Source organism: Aethalodelphis obliquidens, unplaced genomic scaffold, assembly GCF_003676395.1.
Source record: "Aethalodelphis obliquidens isolate GAN/ISIS:26980383/991018 unplaced genomic scaffold, ASM367639v1 scaffold43, whole genome shotgun sequence".
NCBI lineage: Eukaryota > Metazoa > Chordata > Mammalia > Artiodactyla > Delphinidae > Aethalodelphis > Aethalodelphis obliquidens.
The window spans coordinates 3807776-3819713 of NW_020837987.1; the positions used below are offsets into that span (position 1 = coordinate 3807776).

Here is an 11938-nt window from a genome sequence, read left to right on the forward strand (position 1 = left end):
GGTACCCTGGTCTCTTGGGAGCCACTGGAAGTTCTGGGTGAGGGGATGATGGTCAAATGGGTGAGGCTGACAGGCTGGAGCTCACCAACAAGGGAACGAATGTGAACGTTTGTGCTTGTGTGTCTGTGTGTGCCACACTGATCTTTGCATGCAACAGACATTCTGGGGCTCAGTCCAGGAGTCTTTGAGAGGAGCCAGAGGCCTGGAGCTGACTCTGCACGTGAGTGGGTCAGAGGCCTCTGGTAAGTCAGGCCCCTCTACCTGTGGCTGTGTGGTTCCTGGGAGCCCAAGAACCACTTGAAGGGGGGGAGCCCAGGGAGAAGGGGCTGCGTCTTCCGCTCCACAGGGTGGGAAGGACATCTGGGAGGGCCTCTGGAGGGTTGCCCCAGGGCCACCAAGGACGGCTGCCTCATGGGGCTGGGCTCAGAGAGAGGCCTTGTTCTGGTTCTTGGCCAACCCCAAGACTCTGGGCAGTCAAGAGCCTTAGAGGCAGAGGGCTTCAGAAACATGGTACACACCACACACACACACACACACACACACACACACACACACACACACACACGATAACACACAGATGACACTCACAGATGATGGCCATCTAGTGTGAGCCCTGGTGTGGGGAAGGTGGGGGGCCTCTGTGTGGACGGGAGCAGGGGCTATAAACAGGGAGCCCCACCTCCAGGGCTCCTGCCTGGAGAAAGCCTCTTTACTAGTAGTGGGACCCCCTGGACAGGGGACCTCTCCCAGCTGCTCCTCTGATGCTCTTTCTCTGTTCCTCTCCCTTTCCCTGCCTTGGCCGTGGCCTCTTTCAGCCCCTTCCCATTTTCAGCTCTCCTCTGTCTATTGCTCTCACGTTCTGCTGCCCGGAAGGGGGCACCCAGGGGAGGGGCTGAGCCGAGAGCTGGGGCTCAGGCCCCTTGGTCACTCCGCGCAGCTCTCATCTTCACGCTGCTCCCTGCCCTGCTTCCTTGCTCTGGCCAGAGCGTCTTGCCCTTTGTCCTGGAACTGCCAGCACCCAAGGGGGCCGGTAGCCTTGCCTCCTCCCCCCAGCCTTTGCGGCCCCTGCTCCTCTCCCGGGAGGCTGGCCAGCAGGCTGGACCGTGGAGAGGCCACAGAGCCAGGACACGTGTCCTGGCCCCAGGCAGAACCCGAGCCCTGGCCGCAGAGCCACACCGGCCAGGCCCAACTCTGTTGCCTGAAGTTCCCGGAGCAAGTAGAGGGCAAGACTCCTCCGCTGGGTAGTGTGGACCCCCGACCCACCCCAGCTCGGAGCAGGAGTCCAGGTGAAGCAAGATGTGGGATGGCCCCCAGCAGAATCGAGGTCCAGCCAGCAATAGCCCTGTCATCCCCCTCAGTGGGACCTCAGGGAAGAGCCTTCCCTGGAAGGGGAAATGAGAAACAGGGATCCTCTCACAGCTGTGGATCTAGCCGGGGTGGGAGCTGACACAGGGGTGTCCATTGGGAGGATGGATGGGGAGGAGTGTCTTCCAGCCTGGGCAGTCACTGTCCTGGGGGCCCTTATTGTGCTCAGTGCTGTCATTCAGTCCAGAGCCTGCTGGCGCCCACCTCCAGGAAGCCCACCTGGGCTGAACCAGAAGTGGGAGGACCCCCGATCAACCTGCCTTCTTCCTCATCAAGCACATAGACCAGCACTTGTCCTCATCACGCTCCTTAGGCTAGAAGTCGCAGGAACAGGGCTGAGTCCTCCACTCTTGGAAGACCTAATCTGCCACCCCGCTTTCTTGGGCCTCAGGGCTGGGCTGGACACTGGGAGCCAGGGCTGCACTGGAGATGTCCCAACTTGACATCTCAGAATCCAGGGCAAGGCCCAGCTTCTGATCACCAATGGGCTGGCATCTGAGCAGGGCCTCTACAGAGAAACCCTCAGCCCTTGCTGGGCCCAGAGCTGCAAGTTTCTGTGGCAGATGAGCCCAGACAGTGTCAGGAGGTGCCAGGAGTTGGAGAAAGGGCAGGTGGGGGCAGTGATCAGTGTCTACCATGGCTGCCTGGGTTTGCACCTGGCTGTGCTTTTCCCTCTAGGAGTCTCAGCTAATAACTGGAGTGGGTTGTGAGGTAATGTGCACATGTGCCCAGCCTGCTGCGTTGGAACAAACTGAGCCTTCAATCAGTGTAGCCAGTTAGCCTCGTTCACGTCAACAGGCTCAGAGGGCTGAGAATCCAAGTCATTTCTGCACACCTGGGCAAGGCCTGCCACCAGGCAAAGGGAAACAATCGTGACTAAACCTCCCCTTCCTGGGCCCCAGTCTCCTCCAGGCACAAACATGTACTTGTGCGCGCAAGTGTGCGCGCGCGCACACACACACACACGTGTGTGCACGCACGCACACACACACATGCGCGTGCACGCACACACACACATACATGCGCGTGCACGCACGCACACACATACACACCTGGCTTCACTCCCCAGGACCCAACCACCTGCTGGAAAACCAAAAGCTGCCTTTTCAAAATAATGATTAAGAATCAGCATTGACTATTCAAATCGAAACTCCCCAAGCCCCTCTCTGGGGTATCAGCTCCTCTGGAGCCTGTGGGTAAAAAGCTCTTACCATAGTGGAAAAAGTAGTGTGCTGAAACAGATATCTTCCTCAATTTAGCTGAGTCATTTTCTTATGGTTAAGGAAGTCCAGGTCACCTCTGGCCCTTCGCCTGATGCCCATGGCCCAGCCAGCCTGGGGGACCCCAATTCACACTCCCCCCATGCCTGCTCCCAGCTAACCCCAAGGTCCTCCCAGCAGAGCCCTTGACGGTAGGATACTCCAGCCCACCTGCTGCTTCCCACAGCCGCTTTCCGCTCCTAGGTGGGAGTCCAGAGCCCTGGAGAACCAGGAACCCAGTTCACATCCCACTGTGGACTGTGGGCTCCAGTGGAGTGAGAAGTGAGCAGCTCTCGGGGGGCTGTGCTCTGGGCGCTCACTGGCCCATTGTCTTGGGCCCCAGGGAGGCCTGCTGCAGCCAGGAGGTGGGGCCTCCGTCTCACCCTGGATCTGAGGCGCCTGAGCCCGTGGGCTGAGATGCCCAGCCCAGGAGAGGCAGGGTCCTGCTCAGCTTGGGCTCTCAGTTCAATGGAAGGTCGTGATGGTTGGTGCCCCTGCCTGGCCACAGGCTACTGCCCCTCCCTTGGAGACCTTAGGAAGCTTCCAGAGGCCGTCCTCTGGGAAGATGGAGGGATGGCGTGGGCAGCCACCTGAGTGCTGTGTGGAGGGCCTTGAATGTGCCAGTTGCCTGGAAGGAAGGGGCGGCCGGCTCTATGGGCTGGGTGTTCTCTAGGTGTGTGTGTGCCACGTGCCAGAAACCAGGGGCCTCCTGGGATGGCCCTCCAACCGGGCCCTGCGCTGCGACCGGGGTGCTCTTCCTGGGCTGTCTGGGAGTCAGCGGGAGACGTGAGGCTGCTCCCTTGTCTGCCCTCAGGCCTCCCTCAGCTGCCACGGGTCACATGCTCTCCTTGGCTCCTCTTCCTGCCGAGAAATGGGGATGCCGCTGCCCCCGGTTCAGGACTGTTGGGAAATGAAAGGAACGGCAGAGTGAGAGGGAGTCAAGAGACCAAGCCCCAGGGTGTGTGGGGGCTCATCGAAAGCCCTGATGTACCTGGGGGAACGGAGGACACCTACGCTTCACTCGCAGGGTCCCAGGGGCGGTGAGGCTCAGCACCGCTCTTTGCTGGCCTGGGGAGGAGCAGTGTGGCCCTGAGGGCTGGGGCGAAGCCCAGCTGTGTGTCTGAGGTCACCTCGGGGGCAACCCTTAGGCTAGAGTAGCAGGGTGGGGAGGAACCAGCCAGGCATTACCTGTGTCCCGGGAACTCTGGAGAGACTGCAAGGCTTGGAGCGGGTGTGGGGGCCCACGCGGGACCCCAAACCAGAAGGATCAGGGGCATTGCGGCAGATGCCGGGGAGGCCCACCTCCCTGGAGGGCTCCTTGGCCCGTCTCCATGCCCAGCAGGCATCCGCTGGCCTGGCCCTGGGGGCTGTGTGGACCAGAGTCATCCCACACCCACTTGGACTGGGTCCTCCTGAGGCTCTGGCGGCCAGCGTTTGGGAAATTAGGTGAGGGGGGTCTGGGACGAGGGTGAGGAAGGGAACAATTTATGTCTAAAAGTCATCCTGAAATTTTCAACATATTTTTTATTTTTCAAAACAAAAGCTCTACACGTGCTGGGGGGTGGGGGTTGAACCTCGCTTTGTGGGAAATGAGTCAGACGGCCATAAAATGTGTTTTTCTGAGCTGAGGGGATTATTTTACATCTTGTGGCACGAAGACACTGAGAGGAAGCCCTCCTCCTTGTCCGTGGCAGGGCTCCCCACTTGCCAGCCTGGGCCACAGTGCCGCCCTCCCTTCCTGAGCTGGGGGCTCTCACCCTACCAGAAGAGATGGGTGCTGTGCTGCTTCTGACGGCCTCTGCCTCTGCCTCCCTGACCTCACCGTTCATTCTATTCGGCAGGACGGAGGCTGGGGAGGGAGGCAGCCTCATGGTGGGTACCGGCTTCCCCATTTATAGTTAGAGAATCTGGATGAAGTCCAGTGGACCTCGGCAGCCTCCTACCTCTCCTCCCATGGACAGGCTGGTGTGGCGCCATCCCTGGAGCAGCTGAGAAACTTACAAAAGCATCTGCAGGCCACTGGTACCCAGTGAAAGGCTTTCCTTCCCCACCGTCAAGCAGCATCCGTGAGTACAGGTGACAAGGAGTGTGAGGGCTCACCTGTTCCTCTGGAGGTTCTTCCTAAAGCCATAAGGGCAGGAGTCCTCTCCTAACCTCCCCTACGTAGCCAGCACCCCCATCCCCCCACCATACTCCTTCCCCCTCCCCCAGCTCTTGTCCTAGGGATCAGGAAGCAGAATTCCCACCCCAGGGCTGGAGGCCTCAGAAGGGCTAAGATCAAGGTATTGCAGGGGCCCACGGGGGACAGGAGCCAGTGACCCCAGAGGCCTCGGGTTATACCTCTCAGCCTCTCATCTCCCCCCCCAGGTAGGTATTGGGTGGGAGCAGTACGGGAGGGCTTCTGCCTGGAGCCCCTCTGAAGTCTCTCTTGGGACAGCTGTCCATTGCCCCGTGTGTCCCTAGCAGCCCCGCCTCCATGGGCTAGAGTCACAGATCTCAGGGATAGCCTGGAGCCCAGAGGACCTGTGTTGCCTGTGGGGAGAGGTTGCTGGTAGCCTGAGGTGGGGCAGAAGTAAGGAAGGGATCTGGGGCCTGAATCACAGCAGCTGTTGCCAGAAACCCCCCACTTGCCTCCACCAGGGTGGTGAACTTGCTTTTTCTTTGGAAGTGAGGAGTCACCCTGAGTCATCTTCACTCTCCACGGGCTCTATTTCTTTCAGGGACACCGGTACAGTGGACACCAGCTGTTTTGCCTGCCTCATTTTCTCTCATTCCAGCCCAAACACCTGGATTTCCTTGGAGGCCCTCCCTCTCCCCCCTCTCATTCCTTGCAGTATGAGTGAGGCTGGCTCCGCCTCCCAAAGGGTTTATGGCAGGGGTAAGAACATGACTCAGGATTGGCCAGTTAGTGTCTTCCATCCTCCTGGAGATAGTAGCTGTTCAGTGAGGAGCCTATGGTCCAAGAGAATCTAGTTCCAGGATTTTTGATGGAACTATTCAAAAACTGGAACTTCCCTGGTGGCGCAGTGGTTAAGAATCCTCCTGCCAATGCAGGGGACACGGGTTCAATCCCTGGTCCGGGAAGATCCCACATGCCGCAGAGCAACTAAGCCCGTGCGCCACAACTACTGAGCCCACAGCTACTGAAGCCCACGCGCCCTAGAGCCCTCACGCCGCAACTACTGAGCCTGCGTGCTGCAACTACTGAAGCCCATGCGCCTAGAGCCTGCGCACCGCAACAAAGAGTAGCCCCCACTCGCCACAACTAGAGAAAGCCCACGTGCTGCAACGAAGACCCAACACAGCCAAAAATTTAAAGAAAAAGAAACTGAAGCTCGATTCTGGGATGCTGGGTGTCTGTTTGGAGGCCTTGGGTCACTGGGAACCTCTAACAGGAGACTGAAGGCAGCACGGAGGATGGTAAACCAGGAAATGGCACGAGAGAGGACTCTTGATGACATAGTCAGGCTGCTGGATCCAGCTGTGCCTGAAGACACGTCTGGCCAAGTTTTGTCCTCCTCACTGCACTTGGCCCTATGCCTGGGTCCCTGGCACAGAGGCAGGATTTTGGGTGAGATGTGCCAGTGTCATATGCTCCTTTCTCCTTAGATCACTCAAGCTAGGATTCTGCGAGCATTTGGAAGCCTGTTACCTAGAGCTAAGGACCAGCCTGGAGTGAGGGCCCGGTCAGAGCAACCAGCACACAGCTAGGCCCGCCAACCATGGAAGCCTAGGTATGTGGGTGAGAGGGGAGTCAAGGGCAACCCATACTGCAAGTGGCTCCCCACGGAGACCTCCCTCAGGGGTAAATTTGGGAGCAGACTTCACGGGAAGTAGCTTATGATTTTCCAATTACTAAATTTAGAAATTTTGGCTTCATCTTTCTATCTGTCCAACGGGCACCTTGACTTGTCAAGGGCACTGAGAGTGGAGAGTTAGTTAATTTTGTTAGACACGTGTCGGCATTTCTAACAGTGGAATGTAAGCTCCATGAGGGCAGAAGTTCTGCTAAGCGTAGCTCATTGCTGTGCCCTGGAGCCGAGGAGGGTAACTCAGTAAATATTTGGTGAATGAAGGAAAAAGCCTGGACCCTGTCCCTCCCGTGCTTAAAATCCTCTGATGCTTTCCAATTGTCGTTAAAATATGAAAAATCTAGATTTCTTTGCCCTACTCTATAAGTAGGGTGACTGTGTCATTTATTGAATAAGCAGGGGTACTTTGTGAGTCAAAGGGGATGCTATAAACAGTTATGCTGGGACAGGGGAGTAAGCTAGGGCTGCTTCATGTCATCTGGGACGTGGGGCTGCCCCACTCCAAGGCCACCAGAGGGTTGGTCTCTGCCCAGCTCTCCGGCCTCATCTTCTGCCCCTCCCCCTCATCTGGCTCGATGACCCTCCCCTGGACCTTTGCTCTGTTTCTCTACCTGGAGAAGTCCTCTGAGTGCCTGGATCTTTCTTGTTACCTTGGTCTCCCCTGAACACTGCCTCCCCGGGGGGCCTTCCCTGACCCGCCCCCACCCCTCCACCCAGGCAACCTCTGCCATGAGGATGCATTTTGTTTTCCTCGCCTTCCCCTCGGCTCTGTGCCCGAGTGCCCAGCACAGAGGCCGGCGGGGAAGGGGCAGGAATGAACCCAAGGTGTCTGGGAGCCCATTTCTCAACATCTGTCAACCTCTGAGTAGAGGCTCACATTCCCAGCACACATCTCCAAAGTGAAAGTGAAGGGAAGGAGCTTCAACCCTGGAGCAGGGCGAGGGGGAAGCAGGAGACAGAGGGGAGGGAGGGAAAGAGCAGGGAGAGGGGATGTGGGTTCTTCCGGAACTGCACTCAGCACTGGGCCCATCACATCCACCCCAGAAATCAGATGCACTTTGACCCCCGCCGCTCGGACGCTTTTTTTTAAGAAGTGTCTGGAACCTGAATGCGACTGCGGATTGGAAAGCAACGCCTCTGGAGCTCCCAGCGGCCAAACAGAAGACACCAGATATGTTTATGATTTTCCTAATTACCTCTGTCCTCTCTGATACTGGGGCTCTATAAAATTGCCACAGCCGTGGTTGTCACTGGGCTCTGGCTCACGCTGCACGCACGCGGGTGTTTGTTTATGGAACACAGATGGCGGCAGGGCCTTCATGTGGCTCGGACACCACCCCTTTGGCTGCCACGAGGGACTGGCCCCTCTCCAGGATTCCCAGACAGATTTGCTTCTCCAGATTCTTTAAAGCAAAAAAAACCTGAGTATTGATGGTCACTCAAGGGTCCTTGGCAGAGAACCAGACTCAGCCTGGATGCTTCCAATAGAGGGATGTTAACAAAGGGACCATTCGTGGAGTGTGAACCAGGTCGAGGGAATCAAGGAGGGATGTCAAGGTCCCCAGAGACTAGCCACAGCAGCAGTGGTCACCAGCCTAGGGCTCCAGGGGTGAGGCGAGGAGTTCATGCTTCCAGAGCCCCACGAGAGCTGGACCCACGGAGGGCAGAGCACAGGCTTACCCGAGGGTGGCTGTAGTCTTGTGGACAGGCAGATGGGGTGCTGAAGCCGAAAGAGAGCAGAGATAAAACGCCCCAATCTCTCTCTTCTTCCTCCCTCTGATCTCCGGCTGGTACCTACCATTGGCCAAACCCAACAGGAAGCCAGAGGCCCGGGAGGTCCGCAGTGTGGCCCACACAGGTCAGGCTCCCAGGGCAGAGAGGAGGTGTCACGTGGACCCGAGAGCAAACGAAGAATACCCAGCGGGATCCGGGAAGGCATCCTGGGACAACTCTGAGGTCAAACTGGGTGGAAATCCTTCTTCTCTTATCCCCGAAACATCTCTTGACTCCGTCCACCTCTGTGCTGCAAAGCCCCCTCGCTGGCCTGACTGATGCCCTTTCACATCCCCCACACTTCAGCAGAGGGTTGGTAATAAGCAAGCCTGACCTTGACGTTCTCCACGGCTCTTATCGCACTTGGCATATTGACCAAAGTCTGAAGCCCTGCTTGTGAGAGACTGATCGTCTGACCCAGCTGCCCTCTGGCCTCACCTCTCATCCTCCGCCCACCGTGTCAGGTACGGGGGCCACACTGGGTGTTCTTCAGTACCTAGAATGTCATGCTCCTTCCTACTGCTGCGATCTGTATATGCTGTTCCCTCTTCCTGGATTCTCTCGATCCAGCCCCCGACTGCTTATAAATCCCACCGATTCTTCCGATCTCAGCTTAAAAATCCTATCCCTCGGGGATGACTTCCCTGAGCCCACGAAGCGAGCAAGGGCTTCTTCTCATCACCCCTGAGCTTCCGTACTTCACAATCCTCATCACAGCTGTAATTAACTAACCAGTTGAGTAACTCTCTGTTTATTGTCTGTCTCCCTAGAGGGACGGTGAGCACCACAAAAGCCCCCTCTGTCTGTCTGGTTTGCTGATCTGCCCAGCACAGTGTCGGGCACACACTAGGCACCTCACCAATGCTTGCTGAGTGACTGACAGAGAACTTCCAGCTTCCAGTAATGAACGGCAGGCTAAATGATTTGGGCCCATCCTCGCACTGAAAACAACTGAAAATGCTGGATAACATTTTTTAAAACATTCGAAGCACTGAAGAGTCGGCAGTACCAAAGGGAATTGTCAGGCCCAACTTGGGGGGAACAGGAATCCGGACAGGTAAGCAAGAGGAAAAGCCACTTGTTTTCCTTGAGGCATTGTCTGATACCAACAAATTTGAATTTCATTTTGACGGCCTCATGAAATGAGAGAGACAGAAATCAAACCTCAGGGCTCACACAGGTGGGGCCATGTAATAAGACACCATCCCACATTGATGTGGAACTCCAAAGTGCTACACCCTCAGGATATGGGTGAACCAGAAGTAGACCAGCCCTCACATGATCTTGCAATCTAAGTCTCATCTCCTAGGTGGGCTATCCTCAAAGGTGGGTTAAGGTGGTCCTGAGCTAGTGGTGTTCCTCGATGTTTGGCAAGAGCAAATAAAAGTGCTCTCAGGTGGCAGGTACTGTGGTGATAAATCAAAATTTTTTCTTGCAAACAATTTTTTCTAAAACAATGACCTAAACATAGTCAAAGATCAGACTCACAAGAAAATAAGGCACTAGAGCAAAAACTAGAAGAATCAACAGAAAACAGAAATAGACCCTTACGACGCAAATTATTAACTATGAAAGAACTGTGCATATCACGTTTAAAGAAATATGACATGTTTAAAAGTAATTGCAGGGAATGGGAATCTATGAAAAGTAACATAGCATATCTGCAAAAGAATCAAGTTGATCTCTAGATGTGAAAGCTACAATAACCAAAATTAAGAACTCCATGGACGGGTTTAATAGCTGAGGAAACACAGCTGAGAAGAGAATTAGGAAACTATAAGAGAAGTCAGAAGAAATTAGCACAAATGTAGCACACAGAGACAAAAAGAAGACACGATGGAAGAGATCATATGAGATAAAGAGGAAGAGAAGGTATAACATGTGATTAATATTGTCCCTGATGGAGAGGAGAGAGGAAATGGAGCAGAAGCAATGTTTTAAGGATTAATGGGTAAGAATTTTCTGGAACCAATGAATGAATGTATGAGGGATGCACTGAACCATCTGATGGTTAGTTGTGCTTTGGTAACACAGCTCCGTGTTTCAGACAACCCAGAGTTCAAAGGATACTGATGAGAGATACTGGACCCAGTGTGCTCTTGGCCAAGGGCCATGATGTTGTACAATGCCAAGTTCAATAGAGCAAAAGACACAAGAAACAGGTGAAAAATCAACCTTTGCCTTTCCCCTGCCCCTACAGCTCACCCCTGCCTTCTTAGCAACTATTTGGGCAGCCCTGAGATGACCACAGCTTCAGCCTCCTGTTCCTTCTTCCCTCTTGCAGACCTTGCTGACCAGTCACTGGGAGATAGCAGAACGCCATTCCCTAGGGTCCCTCCACAGTCAACGGGGGGTGCAGTGGCATGGGTGGGTGGGTGTCCTACCCTGATTCGGTACAGACGGTGACCTCCTCCTCCTAGATTCTATGCCTCTTCTCTCCCCTGACCCTGGTCTCCTTGTGGCTGGGCTCCCATCTCAGCCCTCAGGGGTGCTCGACGGAGACTTACTGACTCACTGGCTGATATGGTCTGATCCCGGCTGGGGTGGGGGAATCTGAAAGAGGAGGTGATGCTGGAGTGTCCCTTTGCCATAGCTGAAGAAATCTTGATGATGCCATCACCACCTGAGGGTCCTTCAACCCCAGGCCCCAAGATAAACCAAGGAGCACTGATGTCCCTGATTGAACAGCCCGCCAGCATCACCTGCAACCTGAATGGCAAGGATCTAGAAGCTGGGCTCCAGAGGCAGGAGGAGCAACACCCAACCCTCGATCCTGCAGCCCTCTGGCTTCCAAGCCTGAGCTCTCTTGGGCAGGAAAGAGACCTGGCTGGCAGGTGGGTAGTTTGTTTCTGACTCACCCTCCCCTCTCCGCTGCCAGGTGGCCCGGTCCTGGTCCTCCTTCGTGTGACTCGTCCTGGGATCAGGTTCTTGTGGTTGCTCTGTTCTGCAGGGACACCCATTCATCATCTTGCTTCTGGGAATCTCGGCACACCTCTCAGACACGCTCAAACGGAGAGGCTGCCAAACCTGGGATTGGTCACACAGCAGGTGTGCGGTGAGGCGAGGGCACTTATGGTCTCACGCCTCCGGTGGGTGGGGATGCAGACCCAGCCCTTGCGTAACCATTTCCCCACCCCCAGCAGCAGGTCCCTTCAAACCGCTGTGCTGCGGGGGCGGCCATCCTGAGGCTTGTCTCATGCCGAAAGCAGAAAGAGATCTCTCAGGCCATGATGAGTGAAGACGGGGGATGGGTCGTGCGGGCCCCCTAACCTGGCTCTGCAATGTCTCTGGCATGCCATTCCAATTTCTGAAATTCTCAAAGATGTTCCAAACAACGTGCAGTTGATTTAATTTCAAAAATTAAAAACTCAAGTAAATTAAGTTGAGGAATGTTGGGTGGAGGCAGGGGAGGGGGAGGGTGGCATGGAATACAGCCAGTAAGGAGAGGCTTAGGAACACACGAGCGTTTCACTCCCCTGGGTGGATCTGGGGTTGGAGAGGGTGAAACTCTCCCACTGGATGCGGAGTGTAGGGGCCCAGGTGCAGATCCTGCCCCTGCCCTGGTCTCATCCCTGGTCCTGGCAGACTGGGCTCCTTGGCGAGCACCTGGGCCTCCGGGGAGCCTGGGGTGCAGCCCGGTTGGCGAGTAGAGAACAGGAGAGAGCTGTTCTCCTTTCTAGCTCGGTTTGCACACACCCTGGGCAGTGCTGCCCCACATAATTACATAAA

The 11938-nt window shown here is 55.7% G+C and overlaps 1 long non-coding RNA gene across 2 annotated transcripts; it reads left to right on the top strand.

Moving 5' to 3' along the window:
• Positions 1–8985: 8985 nt before the first annotated feature.
• Positions 8986–10915, top strand: LOC113605783 (uncharacterized). 2 transcript variants are annotated; one of them, XR_003427334.1, is made up of 3 exons: positions 8986–9266; positions 10257–10371; positions 10803–10915. It is a non-coding gene; the product is annotated as an uncharacterized LOC113605783 (long non-coding RNA). The 2 variants fall into 2 exon arrangements; XR_003427333.1 differs by lacking the exon at positions 8986–9266 and adding an exon at positions 10061–10160.
• The last annotated feature ends 1023 nt before the right edge of the window (positions 10916–11938 follow it).